Source organism: Cydia amplana, chromosome 25 (assembly GCF_948474715.1).
Source record: "Cydia amplana chromosome 25, ilCydAmpl1.1, whole genome shotgun sequence".
NCBI lineage: Eukaryota > Metazoa > Arthropoda > Insecta > Lepidoptera > Tortricidae > Cydia > Cydia amplana.
The window spans coordinates 6,087,121-6,103,487 of NC_086093.1; positions in this window are offsets into that span (position 1 = coordinate 6,087,121).

Genomic DNA, 16,367 nt, shown 5'->3' on the forward strand with positions numbered 1-16,367 from the left:
GACGTCAGATTCAATGGCACCATCGGCAGTCAGCATCGTTCCGAGATATTTGAATTGGGATACCTTTGGAAGTTGATCTCCTTCAATATAGATCCTGTTGGAGATGGTGGTATCACTACTAAAATTGCATTCTAAATGCTCGGTCTTACTTCTGCTGATGCGAAGTCCATTTCTTTCCAGGGCCTGCCTCCATTGTTCTAGGGTCGTTTGCAGTTGTTGTGCACTTTTGTCAATGAGTACGATGTCATCCGCGTATAAAATACACCATGGCAAGGGAGTTTGGATATCTTTGGTGAGATAGTCCATTACTAAGTTAAACAGTAATGGGCTTAACGCTGAACCTTGATGTACGCCAACATTTACTTCAAACGTCTTGCTCACTCCGGCCAGACTTCTCACGTTCGCGCTACACCTATGGTACATGTCCTGGACTAAAGCAACATATGTTTCTTGTATACCTTGCGCTCTCATCGCTTGCCATACCAGATTTCGTGGTACCCGGTCAAACGCCTTCTCAAGGTCTATGAAGACGAGGTGCAAGTCTTCCCGGCTGGCCCGATGCTTTTCTATGACGATTCGTACTGCTTGTATAGCGTCGATAGTGGATTTGGATGGTGTGAAACCGTACTGGTTTCCAGAGATGACAACGTGATTTAAGAAACGGTTATGTAATATCTTTTCCCATATTTTGAGAGTGTGAGAAGTGAGTTTTATACCCCTATAATTCCCACAGACGCTGACGTCACCCTTGTTCTTAAAAAATGGAACGATAGAACTTTGTCGCCATTGATCTGGGATCTTATTTGAGCTCAGGACCGCGTTAAATAGTTTGGTGAGCCATTCAAGCCCTATGGGTCCTGTTTGTTTCCATATGTCAGATGGTATTTCGTCTGGCCCAGCAGCTCTGTGGTTCTTCATTTTCGAGACAGCAAGTTTAACTTCTGAAATACTTATTTCTAATATTGGTCCCGCAGAAGGTTTTATTAAGGGCAGCGGTTGGCTTGGGAATTCTTCGTTAAGGAGCCTTTCATAGTATTGACGCCATCTCTGGCTTATGTCTTTATTATTTGTTAGAAGCAGACCGTTTTCATCACGGATGTATTTGTTGACTTTGATATCCAATGTGGACTTATGACGCTGCTTTGCGATTTTGAAGATTTCTGAGTCATTCTTAGCATCTTCCAGTCTGCTATAAAAACATTCCTGAGATTGGGCTCTATTTTGGGCTACCTTCCGCTTCGCTTCTTGTTTGGCCTTTTTGTACTCGATGTGGTCCTCCTCTAGTTGAGTGGTCTGTCATAATTTGAATAGGGTTCTTTTGGCAGCTATGGCTCCTTTAACATCATCATTCCACCACCTTGGGTCCTTGTTATTGGTAAGAATTCCCTTTGAGACTCCTAAGATGTTGGATGAATGGGCTTTACAAGTGCGTGCAAAGTTTGACCACATACATTCGGCATTGTTGTTGTATTCGTTGTTCATGTCCTCCTCCAGATACTGTTTGAGAGTAGCAATAAGGTCTTCACCTTTAGGGCTGTAAAGTAGTCCCCACTTGATTTTCGGGGTTTTATCAATGGTTGTCTTAATAGGCCTGGGTAGTTTGAGGCATGCTACTAATATTCTATGCTGCGAAGTAAGCGCTTCTCCCGGTATTACTTTACAATCCCTAAAGTTTCGGAGTAAGTTTCTATCTGCTAAGATATAGTCTATTTGTGTACCATGTCTTGAGCTTTTATACGTAATTAGGTGTTCAGGTTTCTTTTGAAAGAAGGTGTTAATGATGGCGAGGTTATGTCTCATCCCAAATTCCAAGATCTCTTCCCCCTGTTTGTTGATAGTCCCATAGCCTCGATTTCCATGCACTCCCGGGTATGCATCAGTGGAAACGCCTACATGGCCGTTCAGATCTCCGCCGATATATTTCGTTTCCGGGGATGGCATCTGATTGATCAAGTCATCAAAATCCTCCCAGAATTGAGATTTTTCCGCCTCTGAACATCCTACCTGTGGAGCATACGCAGAAATTAGATTTAAAGGCGGTTGCTTATCCATGGCTAACTTTACAGCGATCAGGCGGTCGCTTTTTCTTTCGATCTGGATGATCCTTTCTTTAAGGTGAGAGTCTAGTGCAATAGCTACCCCATTTCGTGTGGTACAAGTGCCATGATAGATAAGTTGGTAGCCTAGTCCTATGTCCCTCGACTTGGAACCCTTCCACCTAGTCTCTTGAATACAGCATGCATTAATGTTTCTTCTTTCAAGAGTTTTGCTAAGTTCCTGGCTTCTACCATTTAGAGACCCAAGGTTCCATGTAGCAAGTCTGATAGTTGGTTTGTCGGTTCGCGAATGCATATTCTTGTCATTTTGTTCGTCGCTTTGGGGGTACGCCCTAACATTCATAGCATTCTGTTTATTCGCATGAGCACTCACGTCGCTTACGGGGGACGCCCTAGTATTGACTTGGATTCTTTTAGTTGTATTTTTCATGATTTGAACGAGGAGAAATTTTTGGCTATTAGTTTTACGGCCGGTTGCCACCTGACGCCAAGACTGTCGTCCTCCTTAGGACGTGAGCGCTGCCGTTGGCCCTGTTGGGCTCATCCGCCACCATCTCTTCTGAATGCTCCAGTCCAAACATCCAGCACTGTTGCCGACCTCGCCTCTGAAGATGTCAAAGAAGCCCGACACAGGGGTTTGTTAACGGAGTAACCTTCTCCGGCCTGTTGGTCCGCGGGAGCTATTTTATTTCACTCCTACCCTCCTGGAGCTCCAGGCGGGCGTTCCACTATCCGCCGCCTGTGGACGCGTTCTCTAGGGGTGAGGCTCCACCGGCCTCTTAACACCATAGAGAAATAGAAAGTAAAGAAAGAGTGGTAAAACTCCATACATCAGTTTTCTTACCGAAACGCCAGTTATTTAGCAGTCGACATCTCTGTATCACTCTTGCATATTCGGGCGATAGAGAGGCAGATATCTGAGTTTCGATTTCTTGTTTCCTGGTAGGCCCTATGTAAATAAACCGCCTTGATGTATCAATGTCATATTTGATTGTCTGTGAAAACTTGTCAAAAAATAGTTTAAGGCACAGGTATGTATAAGTTACTCTATGGTTTACGAAAGGCGCTATAGTCATTGATATAGAATAAAGAACTGGATACCCAATCAGCCCCAAAAAATGGCCCCACAAAAGTAACGTTGAAACAGATCACGCGTTACTTTTTCGTTTAGTCTTGTTTGAAACGCTCAAATGTGAAGTTGTCAACAATTACGAAATGTGCCGTTAAAATATGTAAAAATAACAATGATAAAACAAGGAAAAAGGATGGAATGTATTTCTTTCGGTTAGTTCTTTGGATAGCATTACATAATTTATGTAATCTGGTGGTAATTTTATGGTTTTGAATAAATTAATTTGTTAGTACTAAAGAAGGGATGTCAAGGAACAAAAATCTAATGAGTCGATGTGAGGTCAATATTGTTTTATATTTTTATATGGAATTCGTAAGGAATAATATTATGTTTATATTCAAGATTTCCAAGAAAACCTATGCGACGTGCAAAGTGGACTGCTATTTAATTATAGCAAGAGATAGGGGTGATGCAGTTTTAAACAAGGCAAAACGGCACTTGCGTGTTCGGCCCATTTCCCTGTTTCCGACATATCCACCAATAAGAGCTTATATCGACTAACTGTAAATGCTAAACCTGTCTGCTGAACACAGTGACAACCACAGGATTTTATAAAGTATGGACTTTATAAAAAAATCCAATCAGTACCTAAATGTCCCCGTGCACCCGTGCGATGAGTAAATGTATATCTAAAATACACAGTTATTTTATTTAATAAGTTCAATTTATTTCAAGGAAATTAGTATTTAAAGACGTATACTTACTTATTAAAAATTAAATTTGGTTGAATTTGAACCGCGAATTAATTTTATTTGAGCTCCCGATTAAATTAAATTTGTTTTATTTATTACTTCAATTGGTTTTTCTACACAGTAATACCTACTAAAGTGTACCAAAGTGACTCCATTCGTTCATTATTCTCGTTTGACTTGTTTGACGTAAACACGTTACGTTTAGTGCCATCGGACTAAATTTTTTAACAGTGTTGGTACTTTTGTTTGCAAATTTGACACTTAAGGCTTACGACATTAAGCTCTTTTCTGTACGAAACATTTATCTTGACTCAAAATTTACGTAAGCGTTTTTATCATCAATGCAAATGGTGCGAAATGTCATTCTGCTCCACATTTGTTGACGTTTTTGTTCAGCTTTGTGAGTCTATTTCTTTTATATTAAGTCAGTGGCTATAGTCCGTTTTTTTTAGCATTAGAAATAAGGTAAACAATCTTGATGTGTTTTTTAATTGAAAAACACATTTTAAAAATAAGTTACGGTAAATATGTAACAATTATGAATCTAATACGATCTTTTATAGTCTTCTGCTTTCATAAGTAATAGTTATTGATTTTTAAAAAGTGTTTTTCAATTAAATCGCTTACCTTCTATCAAGTTCTTTCTAATGCAAAAAAAAAGAACTATAGCACTGCACTCTGGCGGCAGAAAATTGCAGTAATACTCCCTATTGTAATACTAAATGTGACATTATATTGTATTCGCTAGGTGCACGACTGGTGCTGCCCTCATTTTGGCAGACTTTCTACGTTAAATCTTATGGAGTAAAATTAGTTCAAGCGGTTGCCGCTAGTACTAATGGCGGACATTCCATAAGATTACCTGTGTTTGTGACGATCAGCGCCACTTCCCCCTCCACCGACTTCGCACCTTGCCAATAGTTGTTTGTTATCTCTAAAATTATTAAAATAAAATAATAAGTATTTAATATTATTTCAGCTGTTCTAACACACAGCCCCCGCCCCCATCGGAGGACGGGTGGGTGCCTTACATGGAGGCTGATGACGTCATCATCTGGCGGAAAGAGTACAAGCCAGGGGGACTCTTCGCTTATAAAGGTACTGTCCATACATTCGTCAACTTTAGTCCGTCCGTCAGTCCGTCGGTGTCCATATCTGCCCTCCTAAGCTAAGAAACGGTATTTTCATATAGTTTTCTTTGAAAATACGGCCTTTTACCTTAGGAGGGCAGATATCGCCGCTATACTTTCTCAACCTCGTATCTGCAACACTCATTTGATGACAAAAACACCCGTATTCCGTATGAAAAAAAAGTGACATTTCCATCAAATTATTGTTGCAGATATAAGGTTGAGTAAGTATAGCGACGATATATCACAGCTATTTTACTCGAAAAATATAAGCTATATTTTAATGAAATTTTTAACATATATGTCTACTTTGTAAGACACTACTAGCATAGAGTAATATAGTAAGACAAGAGTGCTCACTCCATACATCAGTTAGACTATTAATTTCACATCTAGCATCGAGTAGCGGAACTATCAGTACTGCTACTTGACAATGACAATAGATGTAGCACCAACCTAAAAGTCTTATCTCAACAGCATAAGACTTTCCGGTCGGTGCTACATCTATTGTCAAGTAGCGGTACTGATAGTTCCGCTACTCGATGCTAGATGCTAATAATCTTTTTGGTACTAAAACTGACGTATGGACTGAGCAATCTATGTATTTTTTTCTCTATGCTACTAGTTTAAAAGTTAACACTAAAAAAATATGTTTAGATGGGTAACACAAAGTAAAAGTAAAAAAAAAACATCAGTCGCAATAAAGGTGTGACACATCATTCGACAGATCTTTAAAAACAACTTTATGATTTCTAAAAAAGTTTGTTGATTGAGTGAATATAACTTTGGAAATAATCGCTTGGAAAGTCCAAAAAAAATGTATACCCAGTCACATAAACTATTATTAATCGTGATCCTATGTTATTGTTATCTCATAGACAAGACATCCTCTAGACTGAGCATAGTAACGCTACCCCCTCTGCCACTATATACGGTAGTTTTACTCCATCTTCGAGTCAAAGTGTCAGAATCCCGTGCAGTGATTGGTACGTGTCTTTGAACGGACCAATAACGGCACGGGATTCGCTCACCTCGTCCCCCGCACCCCCGTATTTTTGGCAGCATCGGTTTCATGAAATAATTGCTCTAAACTCCGTCTAAAGCAGTGGTTCCTAACCTTTTCAGTCCGGTCACCCCTATGACTAACTAGGGAACCTAATTTTACCCCTCCTCCCAATGGTAATAAAAAATAAAACGTGTACGTTTGTTGTATTGTTATATTAGGTTAGCTTATTACCCCCGTAAAATACCAGTTTGACCCCCACGGGGGCAATTACCCCCAGGTTAGGAACCACTGGTCTAGGGGATTCCTAGTCTATGTTATTATCTTACATATAACTGCCTTGATTACATTAATTGACACCGAGCGGCTGTGATTAGGTAACACAGTAGATAAGATTATCAACATACAGTGTTAGCGTGTCAAGGACACGCGTACCTACAGAAAATTCGCACGTCTATCAGTTTTCATCAATACCCCGAACAATAGCGCCATGATTGTTTCCAGTATACGGGCGCTACAAAGACCTTGCCGCCAGCGACTTCGCGATGATCCAAGTCGACGGCGCGTACCGCCGCTCCTGGGACGACGCTGTCGCAGCCCTGTCCGTGGTGGAGCCCGAGGCCAACGGAGTCCGCTCACAGACCGTGCTGCACTGGGAAGTACTGTGGCCGGTAACTATTAACAATGTTCCTGGATTAATCAACTTTCTCTTGTCACACGTTGCTATGGTTACGGTCGGACGACGCCGTCGCAGCCCTGTCCGTGGTGGAGCCCGAGGCCAACGGGGTCCGCTCACAGACCGTGCTGCACTGGGAAGTACTGTGGCCGGTAACTATTAACAATGTTCCTGGGTTAATCAACTTTCTCTTGTCACACGTTGCTATGGTTACGGTCGGACGACGCTGTGGCAGCCCTGTCCGTGGTGGAGCCCGAGGCCAACGGGGTCCGCTTACAGACCGTGCTGCACTGGGAAGTGCTGTGGCCGGTAACTATTAACAATGTTCCTGGATTAATCAACTTTCTCTTGTCACACGTTGCTATGGTGACGGTCGGACGACGCCGTGGCAGCCCTGTCCGTGGTGGAGCCCGAGGCCAACGGGGTCCGCTCACAGACCGTGCTGCACTGGGAAGTGCTGTGGCCGGTAACTATTAACAATGTTCCTGGGTTAATCAACTTTCTCTTGTCACACGTTGCTATGGTTACGGTCGGACGACGCTGTGGCAGCCCTGTCCGTGGTGGAGCCCGATGCCAACGGGGTCCGCTTACAGACCGTGCTGCACTGGGAAGTGCTGTGGCCGGTAACTATTAACAATGTTCCTGGATTAATCAACTTTCTCTTGTCACACGTTGCTATGGTGACGGTCGGACGACGCCGTGGCAGCCCTGTCCGTGGTGGAGCCCGAGGCCAACGGGGTCCGCTCACAGACCGTGCTGCACTGGGAAGTGCTGTGGCCGGTAACTATTAACAATGTTCCTGGGTTAATCAACTTTCTCTTGTCACACGTTGCTATGGTTACGGTCGGACGACGCTGTGGCAGCCCTGTCCGTGGTGGAGCCCGATGCCAACGGGGTCCGCTTACAGACCGTGCTGCACTGGGAAGTGCTGTGGCCGGTAACTATTAACAATGTTCCTGGATTAATCAACTTTCTCTTGTCACACGTTGCTATGGTGACGGTCGGACGACGCCGTGGCAGCCCTGTCCGTGGTGGAGCCCGAGGCCAACGGGGTCCGCTCACAGACCGTGCTGCACTGGGAAGTGCTGTGGCCGGTAACTATTAACAATGTTCCTGGGTTAATCAACTTTCTCTTGTCACACGTTGCTATGGTTACGGTCGGACGACGCCGTCGCAGCCCTGTCCGTGGTGGAGCCCGAGGCCAACGGGGTCCGCTCACAGACCGTGCTGCACTGGGAAGTGCTGTGGCCGGTAACTATTAACAATGTTCCTGGGTTAATCAACTTTCTCTTGTCACACGTTGCTATGGTTACGGTCGGACGACGCTGTGGCAGCCCTGTCCGTGGTGGAGCCCGAGGCCAACGGGGTCCGCTTACAGACCGTGCTGCACTGGGAAGTGCTGTGGCCGGTAACTATTAACAATGTTCCTGGATTAATCAACTTTCTCTTGTCACACGTTGCTATGGTGACGGTCGGACGACGCCGTGGCAGCCCTGTCCGTGGTGGAGCCCGAGGCCAACGGGGTCCGCTCACAGACCGTGCTGCACTGGGAAGTGCTGTGGCCGGTAACTATTAACAATGTTCCTGGGTTAATCAACTTTCTCTTGTCACACGTTGCTATGGTTACGGTCGGACGACGCCGTGGCAGCCCTGTCCGTGGTGGAGCCCGAGGCCAACGGGGTCCGCTCACAGACCGTGCTGCACTGGGAAGTACTGTGGCCGGTAACTATTAACAATGTTCCTGGGTTAATCAACTTTCTCTTGTCACACGTTGCTATGGTTACGGTCGGACGACGCGGTCGCAGCCCTGTCCGTGGTGGAGCCCGAGGCCAACGGGGTCCGCTCACAGACCGTGCTGCACTGGGAAGTGCTGTGGCCGGTAACTATTAACAATGTTCCTGGGTTAATCAACTTTCTCTTGTCACACGTTGCTATGGTTACGGTCGGACGACGCCGTCGCAGCCCTGTCCGTGGTGGAGCCCGAGGCCAACGGGGTCCGCTCACAGACCGTGCTGCACTGGGAAGTGCTGTGGCCGGTAACTATTAACAATGTTCCTGGGTTAATCAACTTTCTCTTGTCACACGTTGCTATGGTTACGGTCGGACGACGCCGTCGCAGCCCTGTCCGTGGTGGAGCCCGAGGCCAACGGGGTCCGCTCACAGACCGTGCTGCACTGGGAAGTGCTGTGGCCGGTAACTATTAACAATGTTCCTGGGTTAATCAACTTTCTCTTGTCACACGTTGCTATGGTTACGGTCGGACGACGCGGTCGCAGCCCTGTCCGTGGTGGAGCCCGAGGCCAACGGGGTCCGCTCACAGACCGTGCTGCACTGGGAAGTGCTGTGGCCGGTAACTATTAACAATGTTCCTGGGTTAATCAACTTTCTCTTGTCACACGTTGCTATGGTTACGGTCGGACGACGCCGTCGCAGCCCTGTCCGTGGTGGAGCCCGAGGCCAACGGGGTCCGCTCACAGACCGTGCTGCACTGGGAAGTGCTGTGGCCGGTAACTATTAACAATGTTCCTGGGTTAATCAACTTTCTCTTGTCACACGTTGCTATGGTTACGGTCGGACGACGCCGTCGCAGCCCTGTCCGTGGTGGAGCCCGAGGCCAACGGGGTCCGCTCACAGACCGTGCTGCACTGGGAAGTACTGTGGCCGGTAACTATTAACAATGTTCCTGGGTTAATCAACTTTCTCTTGTCACACGTTGCTATGGTTACGGTCGGACGACGCCGTGGCAGCCCTGTCCGTGGTGGAGCCCGAGGCCAACGGGGTCCGCTCACAGACCGTGCTGCACTGGGAAGTACTGTGGCCGGTAACTATTAACAATGTTCCTGGGTTAATCAACTTTCTCTTGTCACACGTTGCTATGGTTACGGTCGGACGACGCGGTCGCAGCCCTGTCCGTGGTGGAGCCCGAGGCCAACGGGGTCCGCTCACAGACCGTGCTGCACTGGGAAGTGCTGTGGCCGGTAACTATTAACAATGTTCCTGGGTTAATCAACTTTCTCTTGTCACACGTTGCTATGGTTACGGTCGGACGACGCTGTCGCAGCCCTGTCCGTGGTGGAGCCCGAGGCCAACGGGGTCCGCTCACAGACCGTGCTGCACTGGGAAGTGCTGTGACCGGTAACTATTAACAATGTTCCTGGGTTAATCAACTTTCTCTTGTCACACGTTGCTATGGTTACGGTCGGACGACGCGGTCGCAGCCCTGTCCGTGGTGGAGCCCGAGGCCAACGGGGTCCGCTCACAGACCGTGCTGCACTGGGAAGTACTGTGGCCGGTAACTATTAACAATGTTCCTGGGTTAATCAACTTTCTCTTGTCACACGTTGCTATGGTTACGGTCGGACGACGCGGTCGCAGCCCTGTCCGTGGTGGAGCCCGAGGCCAACGGGGTCCGCTCACAGACCGTGCTGCACTGGGAAGTACTGTGGCCGGTAACTATTAACAATGTTCCTGGGACAATCAACTTTCTCTTGTCACACGTTGCTATGGTTACGGTCGGACGACGCGGTCGCAGCCCTGTCCGTGGTGGAGCCCGAGGCCAACGGGGTCCGCTCACAGACCGTGCTGCACTGGGAAGTGCTGTGGCCGGTAACTATTAACAATGTTCCTGGGTTAATCAACTTTCTCTTGTCACACGTTGCTATGGTTACGGTCGGACGACGCGGTCGCAGCCCTGTCCGTGGTGGAGCCCGAGGCCAACGGGGTCCGCTCACAGACCGTGCTGCACTGGGAAGTACTGTGGCCGGTAACTATTAACAATGTTCCTGGGTTAATCAACTTTCTCTTGTCACACGTTGCTATGGTTACGGTCGGACGACGCGGTCGCAGCCCTGTCCGTGGTGGAGCCCGAGGCCAACGGGGTCCGCTCACAGACCGTGCTGCACTGGGAAGTACTGTGGCCGGTAACTATTAACAATGTTCCTGGGTTAATCAACTTTCTCTTGTCACACGTTGCTATGGTTACGGTCGGACGACGCGGTCGCAGCCCTGTCCGTGGTGGAGCCCGAGGTCAACGGAGTCCGCTCACAGACCGTGCTGCACTGGGAAGTGCTTTGGCCGGTAACTATTCATAATGTTCCTGGGTTAATGCACTTTCTCTTGTCACACGTTGCTATGGTTACGGTCGGACGACGCGGTCGCAGCCCTGTCCGTGGTGGAGCCCGAGGCCAACGGGGTCCGCTCACAGACCGTGCTGCACTGGGAAGTGCTTTGGCCGGTAACTATTCATAATGTTCCTGGGTTAATGCACTTTCTCTTGTCACACGTTGCTATGGTTACGGTCGGACGACGCGGTCGCAGCCCTGTCCGTGGTGGAGCCCGAGGCCAACGGGGTCCGCTCACATACCGTGCTGCACTGGGAAGTACTGTGGCCGGTAACTATTAACAATGTTCCTGGGTTAATCAACTTTCTCTTGTCACACGTTGCTATGGTTACGGTCGGACGACGCGGTCGCAGCCCTGTCCGTGGTGGAGCCCGAGGCCAACGGGGTCCGCTCACAGACCGTGCTGCACTGGGAAGTACTGTGGCCGGTAACTATTAACATAGAGAAATATAGTAAGACAAGAGTGCTCACTCCATACATCAGTTAGACTATTAATTTCAGTGTCTACATCTAGCACCGAGTAGCGGAACTATCAGTACTGCTACTTGACAATAGATGTAGATATTTGTTTAACATGCACGCCGCACGCCCCGCCCCGCTGACGCAGATACATTTGCGACGTTGCCATACCGTTTCCGACGTTGCCGAGCTGACCACGGCGCGAATTTGGAGTGCCGTCATGTTTAGTGCAATTTTGTTGACACTGATACTTGACAGGTAATTGATAATCAAAACTAGCCCATGTTTATAATGTGACTCGTGATTTTTTATTGTTTTTGGATTGAAAATGATAGCAACATGAATGAAGCGGAGCGTTCGGCGGGGCGTGCAGCGTGGCGTCGGGCGTGCAGCGGGGCGGGGCGTGCGGCGTGCATGTTAAGAGCCAACAGGAGCTAAGATTTAAATATTTTAGGTAAATATACCCGTCTCCCTAACGGAAGCGGCTCCTAAAACTAGTGCGATAAGGACAAGGCGAAAAATCCTGCGTAAAAATATCAAAAATCGAGGTTTCGTACTCGACTGTTTCCTCCTCCAAAACTTAACCAATCGTAACCAAATTTGCAAATATAAATGATTATGACATTATCTGTGTCGGACCGTTTTGCTTTTTTGACTAATTGATGTCAGTTTTGAATAGCACGCCTTTTATTGCGGCATAGTCAATTAGGCCATTTAGGCCATTTTTGAAGGGCTCTAGCGCCTTAAAAAACAAAAATATCAAAAAAAGCAAAACGGTCCGACACAGATATTGATAATATTAATCTGTGTTGAAAAAATCATTGCTCTAGCTTTAAAACCCACGGAGGAAACAGTCGAGTACGTTTGTATGGAGAAATGACCACTCCTGTTGGCTCTTAAACAAATGCAAGCGTATAGGAGCGGCCTTAGTGCACGCTGCTCACATCACACGTGAGCCCGACGCCACGCTGCACGCCCCGCCGAACGCTCCGCTTCGTGCGTCCACTCAGACCTTACACTTAGTGTAAGGCCTGAGTGGACGCTCGAGTTGGGCGTGCAGCGGGGCGGGGCGTGCGGCGTGCATGTTAAACAAATGCAAGCGTATAGGAGCGGCCTTAGTGCACGCTGCTCACATCACGCGTGAGCCCGACGCCACGCTGCACGCCCCGCCGAACGCTCCGCTTCGTGCGTCCACTCAGACCTTACACTTAGTGTAAGGCCTGACTGGACGCTCGAGTTGGGCGTACAGCGGGGCGGGGCGTGCGGCGTGCATGTTAAACAAATGCAAACGTATAGGAGCGGCCTTAGTGCACGCTGCTCAAATTACTCCTGACCCCGATGCCACGCTGCACGCCCCGCCGAACGCTCCGCTTCGAGCGTCCACTCAGGCCTTACACTTAGATTTGAGGATGTTATAGAAGGTGTCTATTCCAGAGGCTATTCGCCAACCGCGACTACGTATACCTCCGTCGTCACAAAGAGTTCCATGTGAAAAGCAAGTGCCTCGCCCACAAAGACGCTATCTTCACCACGCCCGAGTTGGAGCCCTGCGCGCCGCCGGAGCGCCCCAGCGTGCACACCAGAGCGAAGCTCAAGGCCCAGGAAATGGAAAGAAGTGAGAGGAGGTTAGGGAGCGACAGCAGAGAGAAAGTCAATAAGGTCAGTGCCTTGTTAGCTAGAGCAGCGGTCGGCAACCTTTTAGATTAGATTAGATTAATTTATTTCTTATTGAAAATGTACATTAAATTTTACATGTCAAAATAAAATGCATTCACATAAAGATCGTCACAACACAATATCAATATCCGGAAGCATCTAGGAGCGGCAGCAATGTTTAGTTAGTAGTTAGTTTGTAAGTATGACTGTATCTATGTCTTTTTAATTGTATTTTAACCTGTCTTTTACTGCAATAAAAATTTACAAATAAATATCAATAAGAATAATAATCTAAAAAATAAAACAGTAATATAATATAAAACGACCACTTTCTATAAAATAGAAATGAGTAAACAGTAAAGTAAAAATCAGTCAAATTAATTAAAAATATAAAAAATAAAAATGTCCAAAATAATTTTAAAATATTTAAGATACGACTAGCCTAGGTAATGTCAAAAATTCAAAATTAATATGTTACAATAATAGGAAAAAAAGCAACTATGTATATGTCAATCTACTAATTAATAATTTAAATAAAAAATAAAAATACTAATTAAAAAAAAACCCAGCATTTAGCAGCCAAGGGCCTCATAGTAGTTAACGAAGTAGACCCGGGCCGCACTTTGTTAATATTTGTGACTATCAAATTTTATCGTTTGTCAATATTACATACAAAATAGCCAGGGAGGCTCGCGGGCCGCAAGTGACAGGTTCACGGGCCGCAGGTTGCCCACCGCTGAGCTAGAGCATCACTACATAGTATAAAACAAAGTCGCTTCCCGTTGGCTGTCTGTCTGTATGTATGCTTAGATCTCTAAAACTACGTAACGGATTTTGATGCGGTTTTTTTTAAATAAATAGAGTGATTTAAGAGGAAGGTTTATGTATAATTTGTTAACCTGTGCGAAGCCGGGGCGGGTCGCTAGTAGATAGGGATCTTGCTAACTCTATACATCAATTTTCTTACCAAAACGCGGGTTATTTTCGTATTTATCAGTACAGATGACAGGACAACCTATTAAACATGTACAGTCAAGCGTAAGTCGGACTTAATGTACCCTTGGAACGCGAGTCCGACTCGCACTTGGCTGGATTTTTCCTTTTGAGCTATGAAACCCTTAAATCGTTACCCATTGAAAACCCCCTTAAAATGTCTGTTAAAAATGTAGTGTATTTTTTTTTTTTCAATTTATTTGGGACAAAAAACAGTAACACACAGGGTTAAGACACAGAAATAGAATACAAAGGGTAATAAAGTGTGAGACCAACACCATTGTCCACAGATTACTGGATTACCTACTGATAAATCTAAAATATATAGCGCTAGGTAACAAGTAATGGGCGGACGACGGACCACGGACGGACGGTATTGACACATGTTACAACACTACAATACAAATACTCTTTATTGCACACCTCAATAAAAGAAAACAATACAAAAATAAAATCCACATGTTAACACATGTTTCTTCGCAGGTGTACGTGATATGTGGACGCTCTTGCACTCACCCCGATGCTCCGGAGACCAAGCACGCCATTAGGGTCCAAGAGTACTGGAGCCACATGGTGGTGCGGACCATCGATGGACCCGACTCTGTGAGTACTTCTACATAAAGTGTTCCCTACCAGGGATGTTGCGAACATCCGCATCCGCATCCGCAAACGCGGAACTTCCGCATTATTTTCAACATCCGCATCTGCATCCGCATCCGCATAAAATCGATGCGGAGCTTATGCGGATGCGGATGTCGAACAAGTCGGTACAGTAACGTCTTAGCGGCGGCGTAAGTGCTAGAGGTCATTTCGTCATTACCTATAACGAAATCGTCTAGATCCAGAAAAGTCGGCCAAGTTACTGTTTATTAAATATAACGCACCTATATTCTTGCTTAAATACTAAACGTTTCGTTTTTTTTTTAATAAAAAAATACTAAAAATGTAATATTCGACGTTTTCTAAGTACCTAATCTTGACATCCGCATCCGCGGATGTGAGACTTTAAATATCCGCATCCGCATCCGCGGATGTAAAAAAATCTGCATCCGCAACATCCCTGTTCCCTACACCCCCTCGATAAATAATAATAAATAAATAAATTACTATAGGGACATATTCTTGCACAAATTAACTAACCACGGTAAGTTCAAGAAGGCTTGTGATGTGGGTACCCAGACACCGATGTAATTATGGTGTCTCTGACCATAGGGCTTTAAATCCAGGGCTTGATTTTACTCGCTAAACTGAGCTACTTTTACTATGGGACCAACCCTAAAATCGGGGAATTTTTTTTGGCTTCTCCATAGAAAACGTCGACTTCTGATCAGCCAAAATGTATGAAAAAGTAAACATTTTTTTCGGGATTTCGGGGTTGGTGCCATAATAAAAGTAGCTCAGTTTAGCGAGTAGAATCGAGCCCTGGATTTAAAGCCCCATGGTCAGAGACACCCGTATAAAATAGAAATACTTAAAAACATAGAAAACATCCATGACTCGGGAACAAATATCTGTGCTCATCACACAAATAAATGCCTTTACCGGGATCGAACCCAGGACCATCTGCTTTATAGGCAGGGTCAGGTCACTACCCACTAGACCAGACCGGTCGCCAAAGTTGGCCAAACCTTATATAAAGTCTATTTTTTTATTTGGTAGACTAAAATGACATTTCATAGTATGGAATGACACATGATGTTCATACAATGAAATGTCATTTTAGTCTACCGAATAAAAAAATAGACTTTAAGTTCCCTTTACTCTTTAAACTGAAAAAAAAACTTGTCCAATGTTTTATTTGCCAAATATTCATATGACTGAATGCGTCTTTCTTTCAAAGCACCTCTGATTTTCAAAAGGTTTGCGAACTTCATCCAATAGTTTCTACAGGATGCCTTTTGCTAAATGTAGGAAAACTGATGGGGTTTCAAAAAGCCGCGCTCTGTCGAATAATTGGCAGATGAAACATCGTCTTCCTAACTTTCTGCATCCATTTATTTACAATACAGTGGTCAAGTCCTGCAACATATCTGAAAAGTCCCCTCTTGAAGCAACATTCGTAATAAGAACTATTTGAAAGGTCTTAAACTCTTAACTGAGATGCTGTTGAAGGTCAGCTAACCTAACCTATAGTTCGTTTTTTTTACCATTAGAAAGAACTTGCAAGAAGGTAAGCGATCTTAACATGTCTTTTAATTGAAAAACGCTTTTTAAAAATCTAAAACTATTACTTATGAACAGGGGTCGGACCAAAAGTGCGGATGACGTCAAACCACTTATAGGATGATTTCAAATAGTATTTTTGATTTTCATAAACAATTATCACTTATCATTTATCAACCTCTTTATTAAACGATATCGCCACTTGAAATGAGTAAGTACGTTTTTGACTGACACATTGTCAATCAGATGAACAATAAATTGACTTCGTTATTGTTTAGCTATTGT